General features: G+C 47.1%; 1 long non-coding RNA gene across 1 annotated transcript; it reads left to right on the plus strand.

The window, feature by feature from the left end:
• Nucleotides 1-229: 229 nt before the first annotated feature.
• On the plus strand, nt 230-2,638 carry LOC111939415 (uncharacterized). The gene is made up of 3 exons (XR_002869277.2): nt 230-461; nt 1,014-1,096; nt 1,489-2,638. It is a non-coding gene; the product is annotated as an uncharacterized LOC111939415 (long non-coding RNA).
• Nucleotides 2,639-13,023: the final 10,385 nt, after the last annotated feature.

Raw genomic sequence — 13,023 nt, forward strand, 5'->3', positions numbered from 1 at the left:
GCTCATTGCCCCAGGGCATCTGCTGGCCTCTGGGTAACATGATCCACCAGCAGGACACCTGGCAGCATCCAAAGTCCTCTAAGTGAGAGGCTCAGTGCCCAAAGCTGGGATGAGGTGTCCAGAAGAGGGGTGCCTGATTTCAACTCTTTGCAGTGCTGTTTGAAGCCTGATTTCAGCACCTGAGTCTCACCTTCCATGAGATCTCTAAGAAACCCCTGAATTTATCTATCTGCTCTCCCCAGGATGGCACAGAAGGACAATTCAAACACCAGTGATGTTCAAATGAGTTTCTTTCCTCTGCAAGCTCTCACACCAGGCCTCCTCATTCAGTTACAGCCTAAACCAGCTCTTGTTCCAGTGGCTTCAGCTGAGCAGCATTTGCCCTATGACATCTAAAGAACAGGGGTCAGCTGAGGTTCAAGGTGCAAAAAGGAGGAGGAATGTGAAGAAGACCTCAAGCTGTGAGTAGCTGAGAGTGAGAGGAGGCCTTTGAGGAGTGAGAGCTCCTGTTAATCCGTGCAGCAGCAGAGTGCTGTGTGGGGCTGCTCCAGGGGCAGATTCCATGGGGTCTGTCTGCATCTGAAGTAGAATTCTTAACGAAGCAAAAGTGCAGTGCTCTAAATTTAGATGCTCTATGAATGCCTTTAAAAGCCACAGAGTGGCTGAAATCTCACTCAGAGTTGTTGCTCCCATCAGGCCAAACCTGAAATCCTGGAGCCAGTGGGGAAAGCCTCACAGGTTTGAGTGCTGAGCTCCCTTTTGCTGTCCCTCCCCATCCCTGGTGGCCCTTCCAGCAACTGCAGTTTGTTCCAAAGTGACACAACCCACAATTGTCAATACCTGAAATTCCATTTTATGCTGTAGCCTTTCTGGCAGCAGAGAAGCAAGGCTAGAGCTGGAGCTGAGTGAGACAGCAAATAAACAGCAGGCCAAGGAGCTGCCATGCAAAGAGATACCCATCTTTCAATATCAGATCTGTTAGTCTAATACCCTTTGTTTGTGTTGCAAAACAGCTTCTGTCTTGTACTCCAGCTACAGCCACATCAGATGGGCCATAAATCATGGAATAATACCGGCAGGAACTGGGACTTGTCTGGTAAATCACTTTCTGCTAGTAATATGCTGATCTCTGTGGGATGGGGATGGATGAGTTCCCTGGATTGAAGGCAGTGCTGTGCTGTGACAGTTGTACATGAGGGATGTTCATAGCAAACCCATGCTGCAATTTATTGTTTAGTCAGAAAAATTCCCCTTGATTTATAAATATTTCACCTGAGAGGAACATCCACAAATCCAAGCACACAGACAAGCTTCCCAGTGCCCAGGGACCATCAAAGTAGAATGGCTGGATGGATGCTGGGGGCTCCAGAGGGACTCCAGAGCTGCAGCTCCTCCACAGTAAAGCCCATTAAATCAAACTGGAGTGCAGCTCGCGTTTTCCATGGGATCTTTGCTAGGTGTTAATCTACCGTGTGTTGCCCGTTCCAGCTGAGAGGTGAGGTGATGATCCGGGGTTAAAAACTACTGTCGGCTGTTCCATACAGAATCAGGAGAGGTGCAATTCTTCCAGCACTAAAGAACAAATTACAAGCTCACCTGTCCTGCCCAACTCCCTCCTCTCTCGTAAGGTCAAGCAGCTCAGACTGCTGCGTTAATAAAACAACCCCAGCTCCCATCACTCACTGCCGGCTTTATCTGTTCCAGACACCTCTTGCTGCCAACAGCCCCGTTCTATTTTTACGGAGCAAATGCTTTCACGGCTCCTCTTCCCAGTGCTGCCCACTTGATGTGTTGTTCACACCTCGTTTACTCTTCACACCCCTCAAGGATCTGGCGGATCGGCGTGAAAGGATCCCTGCCCTGGCCAGCCCTGGGCTCCGATAGGAACGGGAAAACAAATAGGAACCAGAGTTGCTGTCAGCACTTGTGGCTCTGGAGGGGACAGGAGGGAGAAGGGCAAGGGAGGGTATCTTCACTCCTTCAGCTGATTATCCCTTCTCTCCTTGGAGCCGGTTGGGAGTGGAAGCCGTCAAGAAGAGCATCCTCTCAGCCGGGGCATGAAATACTGCATCCCATCTGGAACCTTCCTGCAATTCTCCATTGGGAGCACAAGGAGCTTCCAGCAAGGGGTCCAAAATATCCACCGGCAAATGCCCAACAATTCAGGAAGTTTAAGACTCACAGTCCCAGACGAGTAACTTAATTATTGAACAAACTTTACAGAGTGCTAAAGATTCCCTGTGCAATCACTGGGATCATGGGGGCCAGGCTGGGTCAGCTCATCCCAGAGTCTTTAGGGTTGCCATGCAGGAAACATCCCTGTCCTTCACCACTTCCTAAAGCTTCAGCAAGTTGTGCTCCAAGTGTGGCTGCTAAACCAAGTGTAGTCTTGGAAATATTCCCAAAACATCCATCTCAGTGACAATTAGGTAAGAAATACGTTATCAGTTCAGAGTTTTTCCAGTAACTTTCTACTTAATCTTTGGAACGTGCACTATTCAGAGTGAGAGGATCACAGATTTAATTGGGATGGAAACAAATGCATACGCCCAATATAATTTGACTTCAAGGAACAATCCCAGTATTTAAAACCTATCAGTTTTGCTTTCCACCTCAGTTATTAATAGCATAGGTGAAAAAGCAATTAGCCACTTCTCTTGGGATGACCCAAAGCTGCTGGAGTTGTGTGGGGCTCTGGAAGGGTATCTGGGCACCTGCAGGTCAGAACATTGTGTTTAGATGCCCTGCTGAATGCAGCCTGGCTGTGACTTCCCACTCTAAGAATAAACACTTCCTAAAAATAAACCTGTGCTCTCCTGGCTTTCTTCTTGCCTTTGTTTTCTTTCTCTATTTTCTTTCTCTCTTTCCTTCTGCCCACCTATCCAGCAATCTTCTCATCTGCACTTTGTGCGGATCAAATATTCCAAAAAATCCTCTCTCCAGCCTCCCAGCACACAAGGAAAATGACAGCACTTTTAAATTCACTTTCTAAAATCACTGATATGAAAATAAACCACTTTGGAGCCAGGTCTGTGTTTTTCAATCATTTACAAAGCCTTTAATTCCAGCCTCATAACCATCAGCAGACGGTGTAAGGAGTGAATCACTGAATTGATTTGGATGAGGAAAAGGCAGCTTTTCCATGACAGAATTACAGCAGGAAGAATTTAGAATTTGTTTTCAACTGAAAAACAAATGAAATGGTTCAGAGACTACAGGATACTCAGACTCAGGTGATGGACAACTACCACAATAGCACAAAGTTCAACATCATAAAGCCTTCTCCTTGTTGTCACTTCAAGTCAGGTGTCCCTCCATCCCCATCTCCCTAAAAAGGACAGCAATATTGGCACAAAAGGCATGAGAAATTTTTAAGATTTTCATTTTTTGCACCCCACTTCCCACTCTTCCTAAAGGGAAGTTCCAAATCCAAGGGAAGTTTACCAATCCCCCACATGTCACAAATAAGGGGGTTTGGTTCTTTCCTCTGTCATGCTGAGCAGGGCCAAAATCTTCATCTGTGACAAGTGATCATTTTGGAAATCCAGCTGGATCTGCCTCAAGGGAATTTGCTTTTCCCAAGCCATCAGAGCATGGATCTCACAATTATTGAGCTCATTTTGTACTCAGCCACTCCTCTCCCTCATGCAGAGCAACATCAGTTTAAGTGTTGTCATCCCAGCTTTTCTCTTCCCACAATCCAGCTCTTCCACATCAGCAGGGATGGGGGGAGCCCTCCCCAAATGTATTATTTCAGTGAATATTTCCAACAAGATTACCTTTTACATGGTCTTTCTTTGGATCAATCACGTTAAAAGCTGATGTAGCATTATTTAATCTTTGACAGGGGGAGAATTAAGATACAGGTTTATTCACTTACAGAAAATGTCAGACTAGAATTAGATGGTCACTTAAGGGATTGAACTTAACTACTACAAGAGCTGCTTTTTCTAGCAGAAGGTGTTGCCTCGATTTTTTCCTGGCTTCTGGTGGCATGAAAATGGGACTTGTTAGAACCTGGAGTAAGTTTGGGGGTAAATGATCCTGTTCTTTTCTTCAGAGCAAACAACCGATAGCTGCATATTCAGCACCAGGCTGGTCTGGGAGCACCCTGGGTAGTGCACACTCACACAGAGGAAATTTAAGGACTTGTGCCTGAGGGCAGGGGAGATTGGCTGTGCAGTCTGGATCTGGTCTGGCTTCTGACAGTGCTGGGAGTGGATTTACAGAGCCAACTCAGCTCCTCTGCAGCAGTGGCTCTCCAAACACAGAGCATGCTGCTCTGAGCTGCCAGAAGGATGGAATTCAACACCAGGTACTCCAAGACATCATTTCATGGGACAGCCCAGGATGGAATGGAGCTGTTCATGAGCTAGTCTGTCCTGGGGCCCAAGGAGGCCAATGGTATATCCATGGAAGTACTGGGAGAAGCACTGCCAGCAGGTCAGGGAGTGATCCTGCCTGTCTGCCCAGCCCATCTGGAGTGCTGTGTCCAGCTCTGGATCCTCCTGAGTGGGGCCAGCGGAGGCTGTGGAGCTCAGGAAGGGCTTGGAGCATCTCCATGCCCAGGAAAGGCTGAGGGAGCTGGGGCTGCTCAGCCTGGAGAGGAGCCCCAGCTGAGAGGAGCCTTCAGCCCTGGGTGTCCCTGTCTGTCCCTGGGTGTTCCTGGGTGTCCCTGTCTGTCCCTGGGTGTTCCTGGGTGCCCCTGTCCCTGGGTGTCCCTCAGTGTCCCTGGTGTCCCTGGGTGTTTCTGGGTGTCCCTGGCTGTCCCTGGGCACAGGAGGGGCAGAGCAGGGCCAGGCTCTGCTCCAGGGCCAGCAGTGGCACCAGAGGAATGAGCAGGGACTGAGCCCAGCAATTCCCCCTGCAAAGGATGCAGAACTTCTGCCCTGGGCAGTGCCCAGCCCTGAACAGGCTGCCCTGGGAAGGTGTGGAGTCTCCTCACTGGGGATACTCCAGAACCATCAGGACACACTCCTGTGCCCTGTGCTCTGGGATGGCCCTGATGGAGCAGGGAGCTGGGACCTGGTGACCCTCTGAGGTCCCATCCAGCCTGACCCATGCTGGGATTTTGTGAAAATCTGCTCCTCTTGATACACTCACCTGGGTCAGGGGCCCCACTGCAATTATCACTGAATTAATACCAATTAAATATCTCAGTAATGAAAAAGCAGCTCTGTAGCCCTTGGTCCCGTGCTGTGCTGAGTTCCTACTCTGATGAAACACCAAGGCACTGATATTTCCATTGCACCATTCAGTGCCCAAGCAGCACAAACACCCCTGAGAGTGTGGAGCTGGGATGGGGAACACCAGGAATCCATCCCTTCATTTCTAACTGGGCCTGAGCCACTGCTGCCCCAGCCTCCTGAGGATGCACCTTGTAAGGAGCTCTAGTGACGAGGGGGTTAACAGGCAGCCACGCACATTTTCCTCCTCCCTAGCTGAGTTCCCCCCAATAAAAGCAACAGCCTGTTTTCCAGCATGGATCTCCTCTTCCCACTCAAGGGGTCACAGATTGCTAGCCTTGTTTTAATGAGCTGTGTCCTGCAAATTTCACAGTCACTTCCAGTCTAATAAGGGAACCCACAGGGGTGGTGTTTTCAATTTGCTCCTCTTTCCTGGAGAGTTTGTGCCATACATCACATGGAGCAGCTCACAGCTGGTGCAAAGAGAAAAGAATTAGCTTGTATTCCCCACACAGGGGTTTTATAATTCAATATTTATTAAGATTGGGGTCCTCTCATTTGAAAGGCCAAACAGTTTGTTTTACTATGTGTGGGATAGATTATGTTACTATAGTGAACAAGGGCTTCCAAGAACTAATTTAGTGAGGGTGTTGAAAAGCCCTGCACACGACAGAAATATTATGAACAAGTAAGAATCCTTAATACTTTGTCTAACCAAGCTCTGTGCATACAAATTAAACATAATTGGAAACCCTGTTCCAACCATCAGACTAAGGGCTACTTTACAACTGAAATGACACCTAAATGTCTAATTTTAATTTTAAATTCACCCTATAAAAGCACAGCCTGATTGTTTTCCTCCCTTCAAAAGAGGATTTATGAAAAATTAGAAAATCTAAGCTTTACTTAAATGTATATAAATGAACACAGCTCTCAGCTGAATCTCATTGCAAAGCAGAACTCCTTGAACATGCATTAATTCTTCCAGACATCTGATATTCCCCTGTACACATAGTAGCACAATACTATTGCTCGGTACATAATAGACTATATCAATATTCACATAGAAAACTTTGTATTTAGAGCCACAGAATTGGAAAAACCTTCTAAGACCATAAAGTCCAACAGCAGCCACCTGGCAACAGCAGCCCAGGCCAGCGCTAAATGATGTCCCCAGTGCCACAGAATGGGAACTCCAGCCTCCAGCCCTGCCCTGGCAGCTGTGCCAGCTGTGTTCCCCTGAGGGTCCCTGGGCTGGAGCCCATGGAGAGCTCTGCTTTAGAGCCACTCATCCCAGGGCTGCCATTGGAAATTCTCCCTCCCAGCACTTGGGAATTTAGCTGCTCTATTGAACAGAATTAAAGGATTTAATTTAGTGAGATTTGGCATTAGCTCATGCTTCTCTACTGTCCATTAGTGTCAGAACTGAGCTATGGATCCATTCCAATAAATGTTTGTACAAACATGTTTGTATACAGATTCATGCAGGCTATAAATTCAGCATGAGGCACTTCTCACTGGAACACTCACTGTGACTCACTAAAAAGATGGGGAGGATTTCATCTTTTTGAGAGAAGGATTTTTTAATTAGCCAGTAAAATTCAGGAGACAAAACATCATCCAAGAGTGAACGAAGGCTGCTGTTAATAGGTAGGAACCTCCCAAATGAAGAGCAGCTAATGGAAGTATTTTTTTATCTGTCTCTCACAAATATTTCTGGATGTTTTCTGCTTAAACTGTTTGAGTTAATGTGATTATTCAGTTAAATGAGTAACAAGAGATTCCTCAGCAAAGGGTGTGGTAAACATGTTAAGCACAGCCAGAAACTACATCGTGTCTCCATCATACTCAAATCCCACCATATGCTCCTGCTTTTTGCACTGACTGGAATGAGAGCCAGTCAAGAACCAGGAGGTGCAGAGGGGCTTTCCAGTGACCAGTGTTCACTTTCTGGTGTGTACAGGAGACTGACCCACACTTAGACCCTTGCAGGTCAGCAGTGAGGCTCGTGTTCATGAACCCACTTTACAGTTCTCATGGGCTCAGGGAGACATTATTAACCTTAAACCCAGGTTTAATCTTCCATCTCCTGTTGGAAAATCTCAGAATGTCAAGGAAAAAATTCTCCCAAGTGATTGTGGAATTACCTTCTATGGCCTGGGGAACAGGAGAAGAACACAGTGTGGAAAACAAAGAAAACCAGCTTTACCTCACACCACAGTTAATAAAAATTAAATGTCAGACGGGACAAGAAAAAGTGATGTGGTACCATACAGAGGACAGGATCCATGAGAGACTCTGAGTAATGAAAAGGTCAGGGGAGCCTATAAATAAAGCCTGAGGCATGCGAGGTCTGTGGAGGCAGGGAGCTCGTCAGGGAGTACAGAAACTCAGGCAATTAATGGATATGTTTTATGTAAATGGAGCAATTACTGTTCCAGGTATGGAACCTGCTCTTTCTCAGAACACTACACATCTCCCCTGTCCACCATCAAAACACGACAAGGGCTGATCACGGTCCCTGTATGGACTGAACTGTGCAGGACACCTCACCCCTGGGATGAGGAGCCACTCCCACCTCTGCCAGGCTACCTCGTGCAGGTCTGTCCCAAATTCCCCTGGGGATTTAGTTTGTAGACCCCCACCTTCCGAATGGAAAATCCTGAGGGCCTGCAGGTTTTGCAGGTGGGAAATGTCTCAGGTTTGCACAGTTACATGGTCTGATATTCCCAGGGCTCTCCTCCCATCTATTTGAGTCTCCAATTTGGTCCCCTCTATATGGACAGAGACTTTCCTGGTTCTTATCCCCAGCATCCCTGCCCATGCTGACGGAGCACAGTCACAGAGAAATGTCCCACCCTGCACTCAAGGGCTGCACAATGTCCTGTGCCAGCGCCCCACTCCACTGTTGTACAAACCTGGATTAAGAAACAGATCCAGTCTCAATTTAATTGCAGCCATGAAGCCTCAACTCTAAAAACCAACTCATTTAAAATTCAGGACATGGTCAAGGGTCTTCTTGAGCTGGAGCCTAAACAGATCCCACAAAGCCACACGTGTGAGCACTGAATTGTGTGGGGTCAGTGGGAGCCAGGGACAAATCCAGGGTTTGGAGTCAGCCCCCGGTTATCGTGCCTTCCCCTCACTGTGTGGAGTGAGGGGCAGCTTTTGTGCTGGGCTGGCTGCTCAGGGACACCAGCAAGGGCCAGTTCCTCACTGGGGAGTTTTGGATGTGTTATTGCAGGAGGAGCTGCAGAGGTGCTGAATTTTGGATGTGTTATTGCAGGAGGAGCTGCAGAGGTGCTGAATTTTGGATGTGTTATTGCAGGAGGAGCTGCAGAAGTGTGAATTTTGGATGTGTTATTGCAGCTCAGGCTCTGCAGACACAAACTCGGGAGCTGTGCTCTCCCGGCAGCAGATGGGGAGAGGAACCAGGTGGGTGAAGCACAGGGCAGCGAACAGCCCTGATCCAATAAAACCTGACATCCCCAAATTCAGTGTGGAAGAGCTCCTCCTCCCCACCTTTGGATGCACTGTCCCAGCAGCCCCACGAGATCCAGGTCCCGGCTTTGCTCCCTCTCTGTTCCCAAGTGCTGTTTCTGTCCCTTTATCAGCCTTGGCAGCAGGATAGGCTTGGAGAGGCTTTGCCAGGGAAGGACAAACCCCTCCTGGGCTTGCTGGAAGGGTCCAGCAGGCCAAGGCTGTCTCTGCCTGCACCTGGCACTGCCTCCCCTCCTTCTATTCTGGGATCAGGGAAGCAGCTGAGCCCTGCTCCGAACGGGAGGCAGATGGGGCACGGATTCAGTGTGGTTGTGCTGCTCATTTGTTTGGCACAAAAATCGTGAGCACGCAATGGAACAACCCGGAACACGCACAGGGTGAGCCCCCAGCAGCTTTCATCATCATTAATCTTCCTGTTACTGAGAGGTTTTCTCCTCATTCAGTGATAAATCTGCAGCAATGCAGAGGATTGGAGTTGTCAGCCTCATTCTCCTCAGGTACTTTTAGGTCTATTGCTCTGATTTTCTACAGTGCATTTCTTGCACTTTTGGGCAGTGGGAACTGCTGTGTCTCTGCTCAGTGAGCTGCACACCAGGACATGAGGCATTTCTGAGTACTGGGGTGACAAAAGTGGAATTGTGGAAGCATTTGCTCCTCTTTGGGATGGAAATATGTTTTTTATTAACCTTGGGCTTTATCTGCATTTAGTTTTCATCTCTAAATCACAAAGGATATGAAGACCTGAGTAAAGTTAAGAAAGAACAGATTTTAAGATTAATATTTTTTGACATCCATCCCCAAAACATTCATCAACCAGGACAGTGAACTCAGCGGTTCTCAGCCTAATCCATAGCAGCTGTTTGTACACACAATAAAAACACAATTTCTTTCAATCTGATGAAAATCCCATAAAGGAAAATATAATGAAAGAAAGATGGATCAAAAATATGATGCATTTGCACTCCTAAAATGCAGGCTAGTCTTGCTGAATTTGCACATTGTAACTGCAAAAGGCATGAAATCCTTAAAATATTCCTGCAATGGTATTATGCTGAATGAAGAGCTTTATGAATATTTCAATTACAAAATGAGCCTTGAAAAGATAGAGTTGTTTCAATTTTGAATCACCCTTCCTTAAATAACTTGCCCTATTTGGTAGGAAACGAGACTTAGTTAAATCTGGCACAAAGTGGGTGAGGATGGAGCTCCCTGAGCTCCCCTTTCTGCCCCCCTTTGGAACAGAGCAGCCCTGGCTTCATTGAGCAGACACTGAGCTCTTGTCAGCCCTGGGGCAAACAAGCCCTGTTTGATGGCTCAAGGCCTCCCCTCCTCCTTGCTCTGTTATTTACAGTATTTGTTAAATGAAAGGCTCAGCTCTTTGCTGTGCAGTGCTACACCTGCCTCTCTTTGCACCAGGTCACCCTGTCCTTTTGGGATTTGAGAGACACCCAGAGGGCAGCAAATCCCACTGTGCTGCACTGATCAGCTTGTTTCTATTCCCAAGTACAGAAAGGTCCCCGATTTCCTCCTCTGTCCTACTCAGAGATGGACCATGATGCAAATACTTGTGAGTTAAAGCAGAGCTTTACAGCCACTTCATGTCCTGGTTCTCATCACTAGCCCAACCAAAGTACAGCTCTGATTTTGAGGAGTTACCCCTGTTTTACTGGAGTTAATGAAACCAGGCTGGATTTTTTTCCCATGAATTCTTTCAGATCACCCCACTGAACCAGAGTCTGTATTTTCCTACACCTTCAGTGCCTGCTAAACTGGAGCAGCTCTAGAACTGCATTCATCCCAACACACGATGCACAGATTTTAGTGGAACTTTGGATTTCACCTTCTTGGGAAAGCAGTTACATGTTTGTGCTGCCTGGTTCTAGCTAAGCAGGGTAGCTCAGTCCTGCAAGGAGAATAACAAATATCCTTCAGCAAAGCTGCAGAATTAGGTTTAACTTTTCAGCAGAAATTATCCAGCACCAGTTGTTCAGCATGGACACCTCTGTGTGCACTTTCCTATGCACAACAGTGTCTGAAAGTGCAACTTTCCCCTCCAGACCCTAAAGCAGGACTTAAGAACCAAGTTCTGGTCTGATAGGTGTTGGCAAAGCTGAGGGACCCACTGGGCTCCCCTGGAACCTTTCCCCATTTCTCTGAGGGAGAATGATCACCCAAAACGAAATCAGAATTCAGACCTGACTTCCTCATGGAATAAAATGCCAGCATCTGGATTCTGCTGCTCCTTACAGCCACCAAAGAGACCAGGCACCTCTGGAAATGACACCCCAACTGGTGTCACCCCAAGCAGACTCTCAGGAGCTCATCACTGCTTCCCTGGCCTTTGGGTGGAACTACTTTTCTGAAAGCTCGCCTGGTTTCCCTGTATCCTCATTAAGCATCTTCTCCATCATCCACCACACTGCTGCTTAACACATCCTGGCAACCTGCCCCTCATGTATTGCAGGAGATATGGCTGGCAGCAAACAGAGCTTATCACTGGGTATTAATTACTTGAGCATAAATAACATTCCCTCTTCTCTCAGGTCCATGATCCACCCTTTCTGATGGAAATATATTCATAGTAACAAAAGAGAGAAAACAATGAAGCGATAAATTTAAGCCTAAAATGAGTGATGAGTTCTTGCAATGAGTGAAAATTAAAGCCAGGATAATTAAAATGAAAAATAAAGGTACATTTCTAAGAGAGATATTGATTAACCCTTGCCCAGAACCATCTGCCAGTGGATTTTTCCACTATATCTTCAGATCAGTCTAAGAAATTAACTCCAGTCAAAATGAGAAGTCTTAATACACATAAATGTGGGAATTCACACAGGAGAAAGAAGCACCCAGGGCACCCAGGCCAGCTTGGCCCTCCATGAGCACCAGCGACACCGCCCAAGGACAGAAGAGCTCAAAGGCTGGGTCTGGGAAAGCAGCTGATAGAATAAAAGCACGAGATGTGCAGGGCTCCCTCGCAGGGTCCTGCCAAAGCCTCCCACAAAACACAGCTGAGCACAAAGCTGTGCTACCCCTGCCTGCTCCCCTGCCCCTCAGCTCTCCTTAGAGAGGTGCTCCCCAGCCTCCCTGCACAGGGAGGAAAATAAAGCACAGGGAAAGCAGCTTTTGGCTGCTCCAAAGTTCTCAAGGATGATTGCAGAGCAGAAGCACACTCTGGAATCCAACTCCTTCCCTGCTCTGCACTGAGGGCGTTTGTGCTGTGCCATGTGGGGTCTGGCTCTGTGCTGTTGGGAAATCCTCTGAAGGTGCAGCTTTGCCTGCTGGGGACACAATGTGTGCAGAGAGGCACCTGGGCTCATGTTTAATAAGCCAGCCCTCAGGTGCTGTGTTAAAATGCAGGATTCAGGTGGAAATGTTTGCACACACAACACTGGCAGCTTCTGAGAGCCCCTGTTATGCATAAGTGGCTCCTACATGAGTTGTGGATGGATTCTGCTGTGAATTTGGCTTATCAGGGATACATTCATAAAGCAGATGTTTTCCATGTTTTGAATATGTATTTTTGGCTTGTTTACTGAGTCCATTATAGCAATGGTTATTCATTGGTGAATAGCATGCTTACAGGTTATAAATGTTTCTTGTGGAGTATTAGTTAACATTTTTTAAAGTACACTGATGAGTGTAGAGTTTATATGGGATATTTACGTGGGTGGATGTATCTGTGTGAGTTATTTCAACTCCCGTAAGAGATGCAGCTTTGTATTTAAATGTTCATTACAGCAAAGAGTAGATCTTTTATGCTTTTATTCCCACGGTTTATTGTCCTGCACATGCTGATGAACAGCAGGGAGACAGACACAATTGTCAAAGATGACAATTCTGGAAGAGGTGCTCTCCCTCACTTTTATGGAAGTGAACTTTTATGAAAGTTCAATACACTCACTAAATTAAAACTCTTTCAGGAAAACTACAACCCTGGAGCATGCCTGACAGGCCTTGGAAAGGGTGCCCAAACCCCAGAACTGGTGGCCAATTTGAAAATATAGTTTGAAAATACAGGAAGCACAGAGTGCCCCCAGCCCTGGGGGATCCTCTGCCCTGGATCTGCTCAGCACAGTGAGGAATGCAGGGAAGTTCCTGGGCTCAGCTCATGCAGACACAATTTGAAGCCTCAGTTCAGAAAGCCACTGAGGCATATTTACAGATTCCATACACAGAACAAGTTCTGTCCGACCCCATGTCCTGGGATGGGTTTGCACAACCCACCCTTCAGCAGATATCCAGCTAGCAACAACGCAGATTCCTTACGTGAGGATGTATGAATTCCCAGGCGTGAGCGTCTTAGGAAGGAGCAGTTTCGTGGGATGAAATCTTA

Source organism: Cyanistes caeruleus, chromosome 23 (genome assembly GCF_971803275.1).
Source record: "Cyanistes caeruleus chromosome 23, bCyaCae1.hap1.1, whole genome shotgun sequence".
Lineage (NCBI taxonomy): Eukaryota > Metazoa > Chordata > Aves > Passeriformes > Paridae > Cyanistes > Cyanistes caeruleus.